Below are 19,913 nucleotides of genomic sequence, written 5' to 3' on the forward strand. Positions count from 1 at the left end.
GCAAGAAGCTTCAATCAGTAGAGGAGATATTTTATTTTTGAGTGTGATGATTTTCAGGAACATAGCCCTCAGTCCTACAGTTTTTGAGTTATGTCTATAGAGAAATCATCATTTGCATGGAATAACAATATGCGTGGACTGTGTCTAGATTGTTTGAATTTGAAAATTTCTACAGGAAGCGTACCAATGATTTTTAAAATGTCACTGTATGGTGTGCTTTTATTTCCAATGTTGATATAGTGAAGTGGTTTTCACAGATGAGTGGGAGCCACCATGGTGAATGGCACATGTCAACCCTATTCTGTTTGCAAGTCTCTCTGTTTCTTTCTCTAGCTGTATAAAAATAAAAGAAGTTGGAAGTTGATAGAAAGGAGTAATAGGTTTCGGCAAACCGGTGTCCTGACTTGTTTCTGCTGCGTATTACCTTATTGCTTTAATATGCCACATACTAAAAGAAAAGGTGGCTTGTGACCTGCTTCTTCGATGGCAAGGACCTCTTCTTCAGCACAGCAGTCAATTTTGAGCTTCGCTGCCACCACTGGTCCCAAAGAAGAATCTGGAGGATTGTCTGCTGTGTTTCTGGGTAGAAGAGACCCAGAGCACTTGGATTTGGTTGTCACCTTATCCCCTCCTGTAGCTGCTCCACCACCGTGCCCTGCTCCACTTGCTGTGCAGCTAGATGAATTAGAGAATGACACGGGGAAAAAATTTGTCCCCGTCCCCACAAGCACAGTCCCTATCCCTGCGAGCTCAGTCCCCGTCCCTGTTCCTTCAAGCTTGGTCCCCGCCCCACAAGCTTGGTCCCCAACCTGCCCCGCCCCCAAAAATCATCTGATCTCATCTGCACAAGCCTCAAATAGTTTTATACTGAACTTATTTTATTAAAGTATAAAAATAAATAGTATTCTGTACAATTGTCATTTTATAAATCAACGTTCTGGCTGCTGAACTAGAAGAAGAGATCTTCAGCTGGCAGGGCTTTGTTTATAAATGTTTATCAACACAACAGTAATACTACTTTATCCTAAAGCAAAAGAAAAGAAATAGAATAGAATTTTTTTTCTATCTTTGTTGTCTGGTTTCTGCTTTCCTCATCTTCTCATCATTCTATTCCTTCCATCCACTATCTGCCTTTTCTATATGGCATCTGCTTAGTTTCTATGCCTCTATCAAAAATTGTTTGCCTCTCCCATCTCTCCCTCCACCCGCTCCCCCCATTGGTCTGGCACCCATCTTCTTCCCTCCGCTCCCCCCCCCCATAGTCTAGCATCTCTGTTTTCTTCCCTTCCATCTTTCTTTCCCTCCCCCAGGTGGTTTTTAGCATTTTTCTCCTTTCCTCCCTTCAGATCTGGTATTTGACTCCCCAATCCAGCATGTGTTCTTTTTTCTTTATCCACTCCTTCCATCCAGTATGTACTCCCCTCTCTCTCTCCTCCCCACTTCCCTTCAGCATCTGTTCCACTCTCTCCCCTCCCCACTTTCCTTCAGCGTCTTCTCCCCTCTCTTTCCTACCCACTAATATGCAGCATCTGCTCCTCCCTCCCTTCCCCTTTTCTCTCCACTTCCTTCCAGCGTGTGCCCCTCTCTCTCTCCCCTACCTACTTCCATGCATGCGTTGCCTCACTTATCACCCTTCGCAATCACGCGGTCCAGCACCCCCCTCCCTTCTTCCTCCCTTCTGATCGCCGCAGTCTGGGCATCTCTCTTCCTCCTTCCTTCCCTTCACCTTCGCTGGCAATTTTAATTTTTCTGTCTCCAAGTGGCCCGAGCCATTTCTCAAGTCACATGCGGCTGCCCTGAAACTTCTTCTCTGATGCAAATTCCTGTTTCTGGTTGTGTCAGAGGAGAAGTTTCAGGGCAGCCACACGTGACTTGAGAAAAAGCTCGTGCCGCTCGGAGACAAAAAAATGAAAATTGCCAGTGAAGGTGAGGGGGAGGGAGGGAGATGCCTAGATCGCGGTGATCAGGAGGGAGGGGGTTGCTGGGCTGCGCAGTTGTGAGAAGTGATAAGTGAGGCAATGCGTGCAAAATACTTAACTGCAGGGACAAGGACATTCACTGTTCTACAGGGGCACTGAATGGCCTTGTCCCCATAACCGCTGCAACTAGTTTATTCTCTCCCCGTTTCAGTAGTCACCATGTCATTCTCTAAGATGAACCTCACAAGATTGACCTCGCTGGGGAAACCTCATTTCGAGGGGCTGTAGCTGTGGTGGAGACAGGAGAGGAAAGAAACCTGGGAGTGATTTCTGGGATTTCTTTTCAATTGATGAAACTGTCGGTAGTGACTTTGGAGAGCATTTGGGAGGCTCTCTCAAGGTTGAACAACACAGTAACCAATGGCCTCTTTTACAAAGCCGCGCTAGCAGCTGCGCTGCGCTAACGTCCCCAAAGCCCATAGAGATTTAAAGGGCTTCGGGGCTGTTGCTGTGTGGCTTTGTAAAAGAGGCCGCAAGTCTTCTCAGGAAATTGCTACACTTGTGAGTACAATGGATAATCTGGGGAGGAAAATAGAAGGCACAAAGAAGAATTTGCCTCTGAACTGAAAATTGTTAAAGAGAATGTTAAGACTCTGCAGGATTTAACATCTGGGATTGTTAAAGATAAGAACTTATTAAATAGAAAGATTGAACAAATTGAAAATTATAATCATAGATTACATCTGCATTTGTTAAATTTTCCAAAATCTCTGGGCATAACTCCCATGGAAATCTTCAAAAAGTATCTTATTGAAATTTTGAAATTTTCCCCTTAAAATATTCCTCCAGTCAATCAAATATATTATTTACCAGCAAAAAAGAACATGGGAATGAGCTCAGAGGCAGATGATTTCAATTTGAATTTGAAAGAAGCTCTGAATGTTACAGAATTATTTGAAACTAGTCTTTAAGCCCGTTGTATTAAGGGGTACTAGAATAGATGTGTCTGTCTGTCTTCCTTTCTGTCTCTCTGTCTCCTTAGCCGCTGTCTGTCTGTCTTTTTTTCTTTGTCTCTCTTTGGCCGCTGGCTGTCTATATGTCTTTCTGTCTGTCTCTCTGGTCCCCTGTCTTGTCTGTAATTATTTCTGCCTGTGTCTCTCCCTGGCCCCCCTGTCTGTCTGTCTGTCTTTCTTTCTCGCTCCTTGGCCGCTGTCTGTCTGTTTGTCTCTCTGGCCCCCCTGTCTGTTTGTCATTCTTTCTGTCTGTGTCTGTCCCTGGCCCTTTAGGGGTGTTTCCTTATTTGCACCTGAAGGTTAGGCCTCTCCGATGTCATAAAGCCTGAACCATTGTCTGCAAGAAATCATTCCAGCATGAACCATGCAAGAAGAGAAAGAAGATAACATCTTTGCTGTTTATGATGCCTGATGCATTCTGGGTATGTACTAGAACTGTATTCTAGTCAAGGACACCCAGTTATGCCTACATGCTCAGCCTGTGTGAATCTTGGGGGAGTTATGGCTCCTGTGCTGGTCTTATCTAACAAAGGCGCCTCTGTTTCACAGCTTGTGCGAGACTCTATACAGGAAGGCTATTCGTCTAAGTTATGTTTCTGGATTGGTCTGGAGAGGTCATCTGACGAGATCCAAGTGAAATGTGCTAATTATTAATTTAGTCTATGCTGGGATGTGAGTGAACTTGCATCTTATCATAGGTTTCTCTGTGTATCTTCTATAATAATTAAGACTTGAAAAGTTACCTCTTGTGACTCTCTGCCTGAGAGAGAGAGAACCAGACTTTTATACCTATGGATTCCATCACATAAATGAAACCTTTGCTGCCCACCTAATTTACAGCTGTTCCAGTGATTAACGTACTCTTTCCTGTACCAAAAGAATTCTTATCTTCAGTGCTGAGTAGAGGACGTTTTCCCTTTCATCTGATTTTGTGCTACAGCCTAATCGGATGGTGAGAATACGGAATTCTATTATCTTATCAGCTGGGGTTAGATAAATGAATCTTATTGTGTTTCGGGATAAGAAGAAGTGAAGCACCTGTGGTGATAAGCTATATTTTAGTTGCTGCTGTTGCTAATCAGGAATTATTATTATAAGGAATTATTTAGAGTGTAAGAATTAGTTTTACTCATTTATCTAGTAAGTGTGGTGTGATAATTATGTACTGAGTTTCATATATGTATTCAGATATTATGTGAACAATACTTATTGCTGCTGGCTTATGACCTATATTTTTTTATTTTCATAATAAAAGTATTTCTCATTAGCCTGGGTCTCTATGCTTCTTAGTATAAACTGGCAAAATAACAAACCTTGGGTAAGGAGATTATGGTTTTCCCTAGCATCTGACTAAAATAGGCACATATTTGTTTATGTAACTGATTAGTCATCCATAAATCTTGTCTGTCTGTCTTTCTTTCTCGCTCCTTGGCTGCTGGCTGTCTGTCTGTCTCTCTGGCCCCCTGTTTGTTTGTCATTCTGTCTGTGTCTCTCTCTTGGCCCCTTGTCTATCTGTCTGTCTCTGTCTCTTTCCATGGCCCCCTGCCTATCTCTCTCTACCCCCCCGAGCAAAGCAAGATTGCTGCCTGCCCCTCAGCACACCCCTCCCCCCAAAGCAGCCCCTTTTCCCTCTCTCCCTCCACTTCTTTCTGTCTATGTCTCTGTCTATCTCCCTGGCCCCCTGCCTATCTCTCTTTGCCCCCCCCCAAGCAAACCAAGATTGCTGCCTGCCCCCCAGCACACCCCTCCCCCTAAAGCAGCCCCTTTTCCCTCTCCCCCTCCATTTCCATGTGCAGCAGTAGCAGCCGGATGCCTCGCAGCACCTGGGACACCCTCCTGCTATTGCTCTCACCACTGCATGCACTGCAAGCCGCCGCATGTGCCGCAAGCCACTGCATGCTGCAAATGGAACACGGCACGGAAGCAGAAATCACGGCGGCAGGGATCACACCATTTCAACAGCGCATGCGTGGGTAAGGGTTTTATTATAGAGGATATCCTTATCTGAAATGTCTGGAAAGAGCAATTTTACTTGTGTTAGTTTTTGAACAAGACACTAATGCAATAATAAGGTTGTATTTTCGTAATTCCCAAGTGCTATTCTATGAAAAAAAGGTTTGGATGTTTCCAAATATTACAAGACAAATGCAGGAAAGAAGAAAATCATTCCTTGCTATGAGATCTGAAACTATGACTCTTGGCGCCTCATTCTTGTTAGCATATTCATGCAAATGCATGGTTAAATATCTTGGAGTAAAATATATTTTTTTCTCTCCGGAACAATTAAGAACTTTTCTGGATTTGAAGAAAGTGGTTTCTGAAACTGTTTAACTTTTTGAATGGCAGTTTAATGAATGATGTGTGGCTTTGGTTGTTATGTATTTTCTATTTAATTATTTCATATTGATTGGAGGTTCTTTTTGCCTTTTCCAGTTTTCTCCCCTCTATTATTGTGATCTAAGGAAGATTGATAGGTTTATGTTTCTTTTTTAAGATTATTTGATTGATATTGCTTCTTTCTGTTTTTCCTGAGCAAGAAGATTCTTGTGAAAATATATTTGAAATTTATAAAGAAAAAAGAAAGAAAGAAATCAGAGGAAGGAGATGTGTGGTGTAGTGGTTAGAGCTACAGCCTCAGCACCCTGAGGTTGTGGGTTCAAACCCTGTGCTGCTCCTTGTGACCCTGGGCAAGTCACTTAAGGGCAAATTCTACAAAAAGCGGCCAAAAGTTAGGCGCCTACTTAGGCACTGTTCAGCGCGATTCAAGTAAAATTGAGTGCTGTTTAGTGAATCACGCTGAGCAGCACCTATTTTGGAGGCGCCCAATAAATAGGCCAGCTCTAGGTACAACTAAAAGTTAGGCGCCCATGCAAGTGCTTAAGCACGCTTAAGAGCAGCGATTCTGTAAGAAGGCGCCTAACACATAGTCATGCCCATGCCTAACATGCATAGTGCCTACTTTTTTGAAGGCCGCCTTAATTTTTAGAGGCGCCTTGTTACAGAATTGCACTTTCTTGATAGGCGCCTATGTTTCAATCAGTGCTGATTAAAAAGCCTAATTAAGCTTGTTATTCAATTTAGATAGGCGCCTATCTAGGTGGGCGCCTCCGAAATAGGTACCTAACTTTAGGCGCTGGTTACAGAATTTGGCCCTTAATCCTCCACTGCTCCAGATACATTAGATAGACTCTGAACCTGCCAGGACAGATAGGGAAAATGCTTGAGTACTTGATTTATAACCTATTCTGAGCTCCTTGGGAAGGATGGGCTAAAAAATTGAATAAATAAATATTGTTATATATATATTAGGGGTTGGAATCTAGTGAACTACTAACTTGATTAATTTGTTAAAAGTTTAACTATGATTACATTTTTTAACTCTGTTCAAAATTTTTAACTCCCCTCTTTTGTCCAGCATTGCTTTCTCTCCTCTTGCCTATCCCGCAGTCCAGCATCTCTTCTCCCACCTCCCCATGCTTATTGTAACAGACCTGGCTTTTCAGAGTCACTGGCAGAGGCAACAATTCCCACACACTGTCTGTGGCTTACTCAAAAGCCTTGCCCCTCCATGACAAAACTTCCTAATTTGCTTTTGCATGCTGTGATTAAGTGTAAGTAGTTGCAATTAAAATTTTTAATTTTTGACCACTCATAATTATATATATGTAAATAATTACTGCTGTCCTTATTGTGTGTTACTTTGTTAATTTTAAATGTAAGTTGGTCTATCAACAATTTAGAAATCTTAGGAAAAAAAAGAAGTAAAAAGGAATGTATAATAAAGGTTAAGCAATTAACAGGCACAGTGTTTCACCGGACAGTTGTCTATGTGGACTGTGCATGACCACAAAAAGCATGGGTGAAAGGAAAGGTTTTAAGTAATGTTTTAGATTTTGGAAGCAAGCATTCAAATTGAAAAGTTTCAAGTCACCAAATATGTTTACCTCTGCATTCCCACTTTGATGATATCTTTGATCAAATCCCTGTCCAGTGAATTGGAAGTCTGTGGACAATTAGCTAGTCAAAAGCTTATCCACAAGTGTTGAAACCACTAAAGTTCATGATAAACTACCTAAAGTACCATCTTCTTGTCTGACAGCAATTGGAGTTCATAGGAGCCGTTCTAGACACAGTTCAGGCCTGGGCTTTCCTCCACCTTCAAAGTCCAGCAGAGCCAGCAGGTATTAGCTCAACAAATGCTGAGACTGTTAGGCCATATGGCCTCCACAGTACATGTGACTCCCATGGCATGCCTCCATTTGAGAGAAGCTGTATGGACTCTAGCTTTCCAGTGGTCCTAGACTTCGGGGAAACTAGCAAATGTATTGTCTACCATTCACAACCTTCGGGAATCAATTTGTGGTAGTCGATTCCGTTCAGTCTGACCTTGTGACTTCCGTTCCAAATTTTTCCTCCACACAAGAGACTGATAACAGATACCTCCACCCTGGGCTGGGGGCCCATGTAGACAGGCTTCACACACAGGGCCACTGGTCTGCTCAGGAGACTTCCCCTTCACATAAATCTCCTGGAGCTGCACGCTATTTGGAATGCTCGAAAGACTTTAAGATTGGCTGTCGAACCACATTGTTCATCACAACCTGGTTGTCAGTTTGAATGAGTAGTATGTCAACAAGCAAGGAGGCACAGGATTTTATACCTCTTGCGTTAATAAGCTTTCAGAGTGTGACACTAGGCCACCAGTCAAGGCATGGCACTCAGAGCCACATAACTAGTGGGGAAAGACAACATACTGGTGGATAGACTGAGCAAGTCTCTCAACAAGAAGATTTTTTGAGTTTGGAACTCCTCCTGGTGGACCTGTTCACCACTCACCTCAACAGCAAAGCCCCTCAGTTCTGTTCTAGGTTCAGATCTCATGGCAGACATAAGAACATAAGAATAGCCTTACTGGGTCAGACCAAACAATCCATCAAGCTCAGTAGCCTCTTCTCACGGTGGCCAATCCAGGTCACTAGTACCTGGCCAAACCCAAAAAGTAGCATCATTCCATGCTATCAATGCAGAGCAAGCAGTGGCTAGTCCCATGTCTTTCTCAATAACAGCCTATGGATTTTTCCTCCAGGAAATTTTCTAAACCTTTCTTAAAACCAGCTACACTATCTGTTCTTACCACAATCTCTGGCAATGCATTCCATAGCTTAACTATTCTCCAAGTGAAAAAATATTTCCTCCTATTGGTTTTAAAAGTATTTCCCTGTAACTTCATCGAGTGTCCTCTAGTCTTTGTTATTTTTGACGGAGTGAAAAAAATCGATCCACTTATACCCATTCTACTCCACTCATGATTTTGTAGACTTCAGTCATATCTCTCCTGAGCTATCTCTTTTCTAAGCTGAAGAGCACTAACCTTTTTAGTCTTTCTTTATATGAGAGGAGTTCAATCCACTTTATTTTATTTATTTATTTGCTCAATTATTTAGCCCTTCCTCCCAAAGGGTTACAAAGTACATCCACAATATAATTGAGACAGGACAGAGATGACATAATTTACAATATAGACATGACAATAAAACATATACATTAAGCAGCATCTGGTGAGAGTTGGGTGGCATAGGTGTGTTGACTCTGATGGCATTTCTGGGTGCATGTCCTTAAGGCGCTGGGTTTATGAAGAGAGAGGATTTCACAGCCTTCCTGAAGCTCCAAAGTCCATCTAGTATTCTCACAGGTGAGGGGATGGTGTGCCATAGTCAGAGTAGGAAATGTAAGTAGGAGCGTTTGCGGGCTGTTTCAGTTTTGAGGGAGCGGCCAGGAGGTATGGTCAGTCGTTTTTCTCCTTGGGACCTTAGTGATTGCTTTGGGAAGTAGATTTGTAGTTTAGTTGTCATATAGTGTGGAATCGTTTCGTGGAAGGTTTTGAAAGTGAGCATCAGGGCCTTGAAGGCGCAGCATTTTTGAATGGGCAGCCAGGGCATGGAAGCTAATGCAGGGGTAATGTGGTCGCGAATGCCAAGATTTTTCAGGAGGCGGATTGCAGAATTTTGCACCCTTTGAAGGCGGGAGAGAGTTTTGGTAGGCAGGCCCACTAGTAGTATGTTACAATAGTCTAAGCGGGATAGTACAAAAGCATGCAGTAGTTGGGCGAATTCGGGTTCTAAGAAGTATGCACGTATGTTTTTAGCTGGTAGAGGTAGTAGAAGGAGGAAGATACTAGTTTGGATACGTGATTTGTCATTGATAAGTTTGAGTCGAGAGTAACTCCTAGGCTGCGGACATTATCCTTGGGTGTTAGAGTGTTTGTGCCCCAGGAAAAGGATGGGCGGGAGTATACGCAAAGATCTTTGTGGATCCAGAGAAGTTCTATCTTGGACTCATTTAACTGTAACTTGTTCCTGGTCATCCAAGTCTTTATTTCAGTTAAGCAAGACTGGAGATTTTTGATTTGTGTGTCTCGATGTCGGCCTAGTGGGAGGTAGAGTTGTAAGTCATCTGCGAAAGAGTGGATTCTGATTCGGTGTGTATCTGCTATGTCCAGTACTGGTTTGACATAGAGATTGAAGAAGAGTGGTGATAGTAAGGCTCCCTGAGGCACTAGTGGAGTGGTTTAGGTTCAGATAAGGATTTCCCTAGTAGAACTCTCAGGAATGTGTCGTTCAGGAATGAGGAGAACCATCGAAGTGCGTTGTCACAGATTCCAATGGTTTTTAGCCTGGACAGGAGGAGAGAGTGGTTGATGGTGTTGAAGGCGGCACTGAGGTCTAATAGTACCAGCAATGCATCATTTCCTTCATATAGGATTTTCCAGCCGTCATCTAAGATGTCCAGGAGCACTGTTTCTGTGCTGTGGTGTTTCCTGAAGCCTGATTGGAAGTTGGAGAGGGTGACATTTGTCTCCATGAAATCTTGTAGTTGCGTGAGTACTGTCTTTTCCAATATTTTTGAGATGAATCTGAGGTTTGAGACAGGTCTGAAGCTGCTTGAGTTGTCTGGATCCATGGTTGGTTTTTTCAGGAGTGGTTTTACTATAGCTGATTTCCAGCTCTGTGGAACTACACCTGTTGTAAGGGACTCGTTTATTAGGGGTAGCAGTTCTTTGAGGACAGACATAGGAGAGGAGGGTGCTTTGTAGACTAGTATAACCGTGATTTTTTTGTCATGGTCTATTGAGAAAACGAGGCATTCTGTGTCTGGTAGTGTTATGGATTATATTTGGCGTGGGTTTAACTTGGACTTGGCAATTGCTGCCACCCCTCCCCCTCTCTTGTTGGGGGGCGGGAGCATGCCAGTGCTTTGTAGCCTTGAGGGCATAATGTACCCAAGGTGGCTCCATCATTGTCTTTGAGCCATATTTCTGTTACTAGTAGGAGGTCCCAGTTTGTACTCTGTGATGGCGTCTGTGAGGATGAGGTCTTTGCCATTTATGGATCTGGCATTTATCTTGGTCGTTCTTCTTTGAACCTTTCCTAGTGCCTCTATATCTTTCTTGAGATAAGGAGACCAGAACTGAACGCAGTACTCCGAGTGAGGTCACACCATGGAGTGATACAGAGGCATTAAAACATTTTTAGTCTTGTTAACCATCCCTTTTTAAAATAATTCTTAGCATCTTGTTTGCTTTTTTGGACGCCGCCACAACCGCACAATGGGCAGAAGGTTTTACTGTATTGTCTATAATGACACACAGATCCTTTTCTTGAGCACTGATCCCCCAAGGTGGACTCTAGCAACCGGTAACTGTGATTTGGGTTATTCTTCCAAAAGTACATCACTTTGCATTTGTCCACATTATATTTTATCTGCCACTTGGACGCCCAATCTTCCAATTTCCTAAGGTCTGCCCTCAATTTTTCACAATCTGCATTCTTTTTAACTGAACAGTTTAGTGTCTGGGATGCACTGGATGCCTTCCTCTTGTGTTGGGGGAGGGGGGGAGAGACTTTCCCATACCTCTCATGGGAAAATCTTTGCTGAAACTCAGCAAAACCATAGGACCAGGATCAGATTAATGGGTAGGCCCAGTAGGCATGGGCCTAGGGCCCAAAATTGTCAGGGGGGCCTGCTGAAGGAGGACAAATAGATGAGCAGCTCATCTTGCCAATTTTTTTTTTTCAAATGGCAATGGCGGGCCCGCGCCCCCCGGCATCGATGACAATGGTAGACCTCCCCCAGACATAAACGGCAACGAGGGCACAATAACATCAACAGCAATGTGGCTGGCTGCTGCAGGAAGGTCCCGTAATGACTGCTTCTAGTTACCTAAGACCCTTGCACTTTTATGTGGGATATAAATCTGTTAAATAAATAAATAAATCCCAAATTTTACTAGAGGTGGTAGCACCTTTTCAGTGTTAATGAGAAAATAGTACTTCTGACTTTCTACTGGAAGCCTCAGAAAAATCCACTTAAGAAAGCCTTACACACTGATCTGTAAATGAGCTTTTACTGCCTCAAAAGAACTGAATCCATCAGAAAGTCTACACACAACCCCCCAGCATAGTTGGTATTTCAGTTGCCAAAACAACTTCAACTAAATAGCTGGTATTAGGCATCAAGCTCTATTAAGAACAAGCTGGTGCTTTATCTCGTGCCCTTTAGTTCTTATACTGTATTTCCAGTCTTTGAAAAGGTTTGTATGTTCATTATTACCCTTCAAGTAATTAAAAGTCCATATCATATTTTCCCTGTCTTTCCTGTTTTCTAGGATTTTCATGTCTCTTATGTCTTCTGGTGCAAACCCCCTACCATTTTGGTCACTTCTGAATTTCTTTTTTTAGTCAAGGTTTATTTATTGAAAAATTTTCAATTTTACAAACGTAGAGAAACAAGCAAATGCACTGAAATATATGAGAAATACATAACAGTCAAGAACAACTAGCAATCAGATTAAGTAATCTAATATAATAAAATGGTAAGCCGCACATGCGCACTTCCTAAGTGTGTGCCAGTTTTCTGTGAGCTGTAGCGACGCATAGGAAGTGCGCATGCGCGGCTTACGATTCTTTGAAAGACGCGGCGGTGGCTACTCTCACGATCCCCGCCTGCGTCGGACTTCCGATGCAGGCGGGGATCATGAGAGGAGCCACCGCCGCGTCTTTCAACTAAAAAAAAACAACAAAACAAGGCGGATGTCGGCCCGATGGCTGGAGTTCACCGCTGAGTCCGGTGAGGAGTGCTTCCCTCAACAGGAACCGTCGGGTCTAATTCAAATACTCCCGGCAGGTCGGGAGGGGGAGAAGCAGGCTCACACGCCTGGCGGGGACCGGACAGGAACTAGACTCCCTGCAGGAGCCAGCCTGATGGCTGGAGATCACCGGACTGGACAAGGGGAGCAGGTAAGGGGGTGTTGCAGTACAGGAGGAGCAGGAAAGAGGTGATTCTGGACAGGGGGGGAGGTAACAGGAAGGGAGGCCTACTGCTGGATAGGGAAAGCAGGGAAGAGGTGCTGCTAGACGGGGGGGGGGGGGAGGGGGGAGTAAAAGGAAGGGAGAAGAGCTCCTGCAAAGGAGAAGAGCTACTGCTGGATATGGGGAGCTGGAAATGGGGTGATGCTGAACAGGGGGAGATAAAAGGAGAAGGGCTACTGCTATATAGGGGGAGCAGGGAATGGGTGGGGGTGCTGCTGGACAGGGAGGAGGTAAAAGTAAGGGAGAAGGGCTGCTAGCACCCGTTAATGTAACGGGCTAAACAACTAGTATAATAATAAATTGATAGCAAAAGACAAAAAACATAGGTAACAGCCAGAAGTATTACTCATATATGAATGAGAAATATTCATATTGAAGAAGCATGAATCACATTGGGTTGAGAATGAAGGAAGTGAAAAAGAAGAGGGAAAGAGAGGATAGGAATGAAAAAGAAAATCAGGATATGGGAGTTTGCATATATAATGTCAACAAATTCCATTTGTATTTGAACTGGGGGAATCTATTTGAGGATTTGTCTAGATAGGCTTTGGTTCTATAGGTAAAACATACTAGATTCCACCATTGTGAGTAAGAAGCCTTGGACAGGTCTTTCCAAAATGAAAGGAGAACCTTTAAAGCTAAGGAAAGCAAGATGTCCATGAGAAAATTAGCATCATCAGCTAATACGTTATCTAATGCAAAGGATTTTAATAAGAGCATTTGATAAGTTAGTTCAACATTGATATGGAAAATGGAGCAAATTGTATCCCAAGTAGAGGTCCAAAAAGGGCGAAGTGCAGAACAAGTAAAAAGGAAATGTTTCAAGGAACCCAGTTCTGTAAGGCAAGTCCAACAGTTTTTGGAATAAGTAGGATCAATTCTATGAGATTTTACAGGGGTCCACTGAGCTCTATGCAAGAGAAAGAACATAGTCTGGAGGAACGAAGCTGAACGGGAAGTATGAAAAGTTTATCTGAAAATGTAAGACCAAGCTTCTTCAGGAATAGTCATCTCCAGGTCCGTTTCCCAAGAGGAATGTAAAAGGGACATTGGAGAAGGAAGAAGAGATTTGAGTAGTTTGTAAAAATGGGAGGCGGCGTGACCTTGTGCTAAAAATTGTTGTGAAAGAGTATAGAGAGTGGGGACGGAGTTGGAGACGACTGCGGAAAGGCCTGATTTCTTGACAACGGATCTTAACTGTAGCCATCGATAAAAGTTCGAGTCAGTAAGTGATAAAGTGTGCATTAATTCATTAAAAGTGAGCCAAGACCCATCAGGGTGGCAAATGGAGCCGATGTCCCATATTTGATGATTGAACCAAGAGGGCCATGAGATGGGTTTTTTATCAATCAGGAGCAGTTTGTTAAACCACAGGGGACAGTAAGCAGATTTCCTCTATGGGACATCTAAGTGTGTGTCAAGTTCTGTGAGCACCTTGTGAGTGGTCAGAATGATGGGGTTCTGAGAAAGACGTGGAAAGCTCGAAACACCCATCAGGCGAAGTAAAGGAAATGGGTGCATGAAGGATAGTTCCAGACGTAACCAATTAGGCATAGCTGAAGGATGAGAAGTAGAGAACCATTCTGCGCCCTGCCGAAGGATAAATGCTTTGTGATAACAGTAAAGATCAGGAAAGTTGACACCACCGGAAAGGTTAGGGGCTTTCAATTTTTGGAGAGAGATCCTATGCGGTTTGTCATTCCAAAGGAAATGTAACATCATTGCTTCAATTTGTTTATATAAAGAGGGAGGGAATAAGAGAGGAAACATGTTGAAGATGTATGTAATCTTAGGAACCACCATCATCTTTAGAGTATCAAGACGACCCCACCAAGAGAGGTGTAGTGGGGACCATGAGGACAAAGAGTCTTTAACCTGAGTGAGAATTTTGGTAGAGATCAACTGCAGAGAAGATCGAATGTCTTTATCAAATGGCAAGCCCAAGTATTTTATGCCTGAGGTACCATGTAAAAGGCTGTGACGAGGCGGTGAACGGAATACAAAAGTCGTTGAGGAGCAAAATTTTGGATTTATCCCAGTTGATCTTGTAACCAGATATCAAGGAAAAAAGAAGAAATCAGACATACTAGAGAGGTTAGTGAAGTTGCTGGATCAGACAGATATAGGAGGACGTCGTCGGCGTAGGCTGAGATTTTAAATTCAATATTGGCAATGGAGATACCCTTAATATCTGAAGAATGTCTGATAGCTATTAAGAGGGGCTCGAGGGCCAAATTAAACAAAAGCGGGGACATAGGGCAGCCCTGTCATTTACCTCTATGTAGTGTGAATGGGGTAGAAGCCTCATCGTTCACTATTAGCTTAGCTGTAGGTGTATTATAAAGTAAGGAGATCATATGAATGAACGGTTGAGGAAAGCCAAATCTAAAAAGAACAGCAAAAAGGTATCTCCAGTTCTCAGCGTCCAGTGAAACAATCGCGGAAGGAAGAGAGTTCGATATAGTGGAGTGGAGCACATGACATAAAAGTCTGGTGTCCGCACCATAGCGGCCCTTCATGAAGCCCACTTGATCTCTAAGAATCAGACAAGACATTACAGATTCTAAACGAAATACCAAGATTTTAGCAAAAATTTTATAGTCCAGGTTTAACAGGGATAGGGGGCGAAAGTTCTTCACCAACTGCGGATCTCTGTTTGGCTTTGGCAGGACAACTATGTTTGCTTCAAGAAAACGATGGTGAGAGTCTGGAGCATCCAGAAGACCTTGATAGTAGGAAAGCAGATGGGGCGTCAGGAAGGATGTGAATGATTTGTAAAATTCCGGAGTGAGTCCGTCAGGGCCGGGTGCTGTGGCTGAAGGTAATAAAGATATGGCTCGATCTATTTCATCAGAAAAAATTGGATGTTGTAGAGAATGTCGTTGAGATTCAGTGAGGGAAGGTAAATCGAGTGAATGAAAGAAAGTTTGGATGGTATGGTCAGACGCTGAGGATTCAGATGTGTATAAATCTTCATAAAAGGAACAAAAGTCCTCTAATATATCCTTGGTAGCGGTGTGCAAGTGTCCATCAGCAGATTTTGTGTGTGTGATCCGGTTTTTGGAGCGTTTGCCTTTAATGTAGGTAGCTAGCAAGTGACCAGATTTGTTAGAGTAGGCATAATATGTGGCAGAACGCCGAAATAGGGAAGCAGAGGCAAGTGAGCTGAAGATTTCATTATATTGGAATTTAAGTTGTTGCAATTTTTGATACAGGGATGGATCATGACGGTGGTAAAGTTGAGACTCATGGTTGTGAATATCTGTTTCCAATTGATGTAATGCAGCCTTTTTCTTCTTAAGTTGAAAGGCAGAGAAGCTGATGGATTCCCCCCTTAACCAAGCCTTATAGGCCTCCCAAACAATAGAGAAGTCAGAGATTGGTGGCATAGAAGGTTTGAGACTCCGATTTGATGTGGGAGAGAAAGGAATCATCATGAAGAAGGAAGCTATTCAGTCTCCATTGTCTGGGTGCAGAGGTAGCCGACCAATTGAGGAAGCAGGAAACAGCCGCATGGTCCGAGATGGTAATATCATGGAGTCGTATAGATAATACAATGTTCACTATGTCCTTAGATCCCAGAATATAATCAATCCTAGAAAAGGATTGGTGTGGGGCAGAGTAGAAATTGAAATCCTTATCGGTGGGGTGAAAAAGTCTCCAGAGGTCAGTCCATCCATAAATGCCCATGAGACTGGCAACAGAGGCTCCGACTTTGAGTTTGGCAGGACGACAGTTTGAAGATCTATCAATAAAGGGGTCTATCGGGAAATTAAAGTCCCCTGCGAAGATGATGTCCGAAGTTAAGGAGGAATTGCAAACAGTCTGAAATGATTGAAAAAAGGAGGGGTCGTCCGCATTGGGGGCATAGATGTTAAATAGCTTCAGAGGTTTCCCCGCAATAGCTCCTTCGATCAAATTTCCCCGCAATAGCCCATTAGGATCAAATTTGTGAGATGAAAGTTGAAAATTGAGAGATTTTTTCATCAGGGTTATAACTCCATTCTTCTTGCCCAGAGCTGGCGCAAGCAGTGTTGAACCCACCCTCCAGACAACTTCTGAGCTTCCTCCTGATTAAGGTGGGACTCCTGCAGAAGGCAAATATCTGCATCAAGATGTTTGAAATAATGTAGAATTTTCTTTCTTTTAATAGGATTGTTGATTCCCTTAACGTTAAGAGAGACAAGGTGTATTTTGACCATCTAGGGAGGATAAGGATGGTAATGGCCAGGTGAGCAAATCCATGAGGACATCATGTGATGGATCAAACATTAACGATGATAGTTGTACAACATCAGAAGTGCAAAAAGATAATATATTCGCTCCACAGAATGAGGGCAAAAAGAGACAAATAAAAGGGAAAAAAATGATTCATGCATACAGTGCACTGGACCAACAAAACAAATGAAGATCCAGAGATGGGATCGAATGCTGTCAAGAGGAGCTCAGCAAACCCTCTCCCCCAGTCCAGGAACTATGAATAACGCGGTTGAACCACAGCCCCAAAGAGCAATAGAAAGGATGTAGTTAGGAGAATGTGAATCAGGTCATAGCGCCCACATTATCATCGAGGAATTTCTGGAGTTCTACTGGGTCATCAAAGTTCTTGGTCGTATTGTGATAGGTTATCCTCATTCTAGCTGGGTAAAATAACCCATATTGTGCACCGATGTTCTTAAGCTGAGGACACATAGACAGAAAGGCATTCCGTCTTTGAGCCGTCGTTTTCGCCAGGTCAGGAACATATAAGATTCTTTTGCCTTCTACCAGTAAAGCTGAAGCGGATCTCGCGGCTTGCAGTATTTGAATGGTTTGTGTATAGCGCAAAAGTTTTAGGACAATGGGCCTCGGGGGCTTGGAAGGCGTCGGAGGGCCTGAGGGGACCCTATGCGCTCGCTCTATCTCTAACGGTGGAACAAACTGGAGATTTAGGGTGCTGGGAATGACAGTATGCAGAAAAGCCAGCATATCTTTTCCCTCCGTTGATTCAGGGAGCCCTATGATGCGAACATTGCTCCGACGCATCCTGTTTGAAATATCTTCCAAGTGTTGCTGTAGAAAGGACATCTTGCGGAGATCACGTTGTATATCCAGATATTGGGAGTCATGCGCCGCGAGTCGTTCTTCCACGAGATCGATACGAGCATTATGTTGCTTTAGCTGTGTCATAATGCCACCAATCTCATTTTTGATATCTGCAATGGCGGCTAGGTTTTCCTGCATGAGCTCTCTCAGAACTTGGAGATCATGCGGGATGGAGGCGCCGGTCTCAATGGCACAGGATGTAGACTGTAGAGGCCTTAGCAGGCGACAGCGGCTCATGCTTGGAGCGTTTAGTGGCAGAGTGCGACAAAGTGGAGTCTGCAGGTGAGATGTTGTCGGGTTTATTATATTTATCAGACATAACGGCGAACGGGAGCTCTATTTACTGACCTGCACAAATGCTCTTCGGGGCTGAAAAGAAGCTTAATGAGGAGGGCCGTAGCGGAGAAAAAGCGCTAAGCAGCCATCTTGAAAACAAGCATGTGACGTCCCCCCTGAATTTCTTATTTTAAATATCTTTAATGAGATACAACCTCCAGAAGAGAACACAATACTTTGAGAGACCTCAAGAATGACAAGTACAGGATCATTATCACTTTCTCCTTTCTGCCAGTCATGCCTTACTCTATGTAGTCTGGCTTCCTTTTGGCCTTAGCCTTAACTGCCTTGTTAATATTATTTTTCAACTTGAGATCCTTGGACACTATTACCGTGAGGTTTCTAGCCTGGTCCATGCACATGTATTATTTACGGTATAGCATAACATAACATACCAAATTCATTTATATACCGCAGTAACCTCCAAGTTCAACATGGTTAACAACAATCAAAAGATTGTACAAGTACAGTATATGGATCAAGCACTGGCTGTCGGGTAGACTGCAGAGGGTTGGAGTAAAGGGTCATTATTCAGACTGGCGGGGAGTCACGAGCGGTGTGCCACAGGGATCGGTGCTGGGGCCTTTACTCTTTAACATATTCATCAATGACCTGGAAAAGGAGGCAAAATGTGAGGTTATAAAATTCGCAGACGATACAAAACTGTGCGGCAGAGTTAGGACCAGGGAGGAGTGTGAGGACATGCAAAGGGACCTGGACAAGCTGGAAGACTGGGCAAACAAATGGCAAATGAGCTTCAACGTGGACAAATGCAAGGTCATGCATATAGGGAAAAAGAACCCGTTGTTCAACTACAAATTGGGGGGGGGGTATTGTTGGGAGACAGCAGACTCGAGAGAGACTTGGGGGTGCTGGTGGATGCATCACTGAAGCCATCTGCACAATGCGTAGCAGCCTCGAAAAAAGCCAACAGGATGCTGGGAATCATAAAGAAGGGCATAGCAACCAGAACACGGGAAGTCATCATGCCATTGTATCGAGCAATGGTGCGTCCACATCTAGAATACTGCGTTCAATATTGGTCGCCGCACCTCAAGAAGGACATGGCGGTACTTGAGAGAGTCCAAAGGAGAGCAACGAAAATGGTAAGAGGGCTGGAACACTGCTCATACGCCGAGAGGCTGGATAGGCTGGGGCTCTTCTCTCTGGAGAAAAGGAGGCTCAGGGGAGATATGATAGAGACCTTCAAGATCATGAGGGGCATAGAGAGGGTGGATAGGGACAGATTCTTCAGACTGAAGGGGACAGCAAATACGAGGGGGCATTCTGAGAAACTGAAGGGAGACAGGTTCAAAACAAATGCAAGGAAGTTTTTTTTCACCCAAAGGGTCGTAGACACTTGGAATGTGCTACCGGAGGAAGTGATCAGGCAGAGTACGGTACAGGGATTCAAACAGGGATTGGACGGATTCCTGAGGGATAAAGGGATCGTGGGATACTGAGGGAGGAGCTGATGATTCAGACAGGTCTTGACCTGTTTGGGCCGCCGCGGGAGCGGACTGCTGGGCAGGATGGACCTGTGGTCTGACCCGGCGGAGGCACTTCTTATGTTATGTTCTTATGTTATGTTATGTTATATTATAGTCACATTCAGAAGAATTTGTCAAATAAGTAAGTCTAGCATTTTTCTAAAGGACAGAAAAGGGTTTATCCCATGATCCAGCTTGAAAAGATAATATTCTATGGAAAAATCTTTTGTATATACAATCTTTTACAGTAGGAAATGTAAATAATCTAAAATGCTGAGAAAAATGTTTTCTGTCAGTAAATTTAAAGTGATCAATAATATAATCAGGTATAGGCCAAACAATGTCTTACAGCTCCTTTGGATTTCTGTACTCAAAATGTATTACTTTGTACATCTTCACATTAAAGCTTAACTGTTAAGCATTAGCCCATGCCTTTGATATTTGTAAATCACTTGTTTTATTGAACAGAATCAGCTCCAAAACTGATCTTTGAGGCCCTTTGCATAGCCATTGATGGACCAGGATAGGCAGGCCCACCCTGCGGCTGCGGTAGTACACATCTGGGTTGCTAGTGGGGATCCCTGAGTCTCGCCAGCTGAAGATGACCTTTGTGGAGCCTCCCAGGCTATCTACATAGTGGAGAAATCAGTGGCATGCTTCCAGTCGATGATGCCGTCTCAATTCATACATGTTCAGTTCATG

At 43.5% G+C, this 19,913-nt stretch overlaps 1 protein-coding gene across 2 annotated transcripts in view; it reads left to right on the plus strand.

Moving 5' to 3' along the window:
* Positions 1-19,913, plus strand: part of RCAN2 (regulator of calcineurin 2) — a 224,102-nt gene that overhangs the window by 85,879 nt on the left and 118,310 nt on the right. The gene's annotated exons all lie outside the window — the stretch shown is intronic.

This window comes from Geotrypetes seraphini, chromosome 3, assembly GCF_902459505.1.
Source record: "Geotrypetes seraphini chromosome 3, aGeoSer1.1, whole genome shotgun sequence".
Classification (NCBI taxonomy): Eukaryota; Metazoa; Chordata; class Amphibia; order Gymnophiona; family Dermophiidae; genus Geotrypetes; species Geotrypetes seraphini.